The 1,088-nt window shown below is 38.0% G+C and overlaps 1 non-coding gene across 1 annotated transcript; it reads left to right on the top strand.

Annotated features, from left to right (window-relative positions):
• Positions 1-443: 443 nt before the first annotated feature.
• trnav-cac (transfer RNA valine (anticodon CAC)) lies at positions 444-516 on the top strand. Its single transcript has one exon. It is a non-coding gene; the product is annotated as a tRNA-Val (tRNA).
• Positions 517-1,088: the final 572 nt, after the last annotated feature.

Genomic DNA, 1,088 nt, shown 5'->3' with positions numbered 1-1,088 from the left:
GTTTGAACCGATGACCTCAGGATTACCAGCATGGTGCTCTAACCTGCTGAGCTAACTCACCTACCTTACAAACTGTTGAGTTTCCATGGATTTAAGAAGAACTTACATGATCTTACCACGAAGATTTGATAAAAGTGCTTATATTCTAATGTTTTTCAAAACAACATACATAATATTTTATTTTCCAGAGATTTTGTATTTTGAAGTGTTGATATTATTTTTGAACCATTTTTAATTCTTAAGTGTTGATTGTATTTCAGAGATANTTTTTTATTTTAATGTGTTAATTTNGTNAAATTAGGCACAAGTATAAGTCTGACAGTTTGTTCACCAAGTTACTGTGCTCTCTGAGAGGATCTGTAAGTATTTGACACATGCCCATTGTTGACATTAGTCTCTAACAAAATGTGGATCATCTACCAGGAACACTGTAAAGCGCATGAGTTTCTGTAGTGTAGTGGTTATCACGTTTGCTTCACACGCAAAAAGTCTCTGGTTCAAAACCAGACAGAAACAAATTTAGTATGTTCTATTCATCACAGGTGTTTACTAAAGGTCAACAAGGGTTCTGTGGTGTCATGGTCTGTACTCTGAATCCAGGCATCTGAGTGCAAGCCTCAGTTGAAATTTTCATGCGTTGCATCTTCCATCATCAACTTTGGAACCTCAAACTGAAACAAAGCAGAGAAGTTCATTTCCTGTAGCGTAGTGGTTATCATGTTTGCTTCACACGCAAAAGGTCTCTGGTTCAAAACCAGACAGAAACAGTTTTAGTATGTTCTAATCATCACAGGTGTTTACTAAAGGTCAACAAGGGTGCTGTGGTGTCATGGACTGTACTCAGAATCCAGGCATCTGAGTGCAAGGCTCAGTTGAAAATTTCATGCGTTGCATCTCACATCATCAACTTTGGAACCTCAAACTGAGACAAAGCAGAGAAGTTCAGTTTCTGTAGTGTAGTGGTTATCACGTTTGCTTCACATGCAAAAGGTCTCTGGTTTGAAGCCAGACAGAAACAGATTTAGTATGTTCTATTCATCACAGGTGTTTACTAAAGGTCAACAAGGGTTCTGTGGTGTCATGGTCTG

This window comes from Poecilia latipinna, unplaced genomic scaffold (assembly GCF_001443285.1).
Source record: "Poecilia latipinna isolate Pla-1442-1.1 unplaced genomic scaffold, P_latipinna-1.0 Scaffold8194, whole genome shotgun sequence".
Taxonomy (NCBI): Eukaryota; Metazoa; Chordata; class Actinopteri; order Cyprinodontiformes; family Poeciliidae; genus Poecilia; species Poecilia latipinna.
Note: the sequence above shows the minus strand (reverse complement) of the source record. Positions and strands in the feature narration are given on the sequence as shown.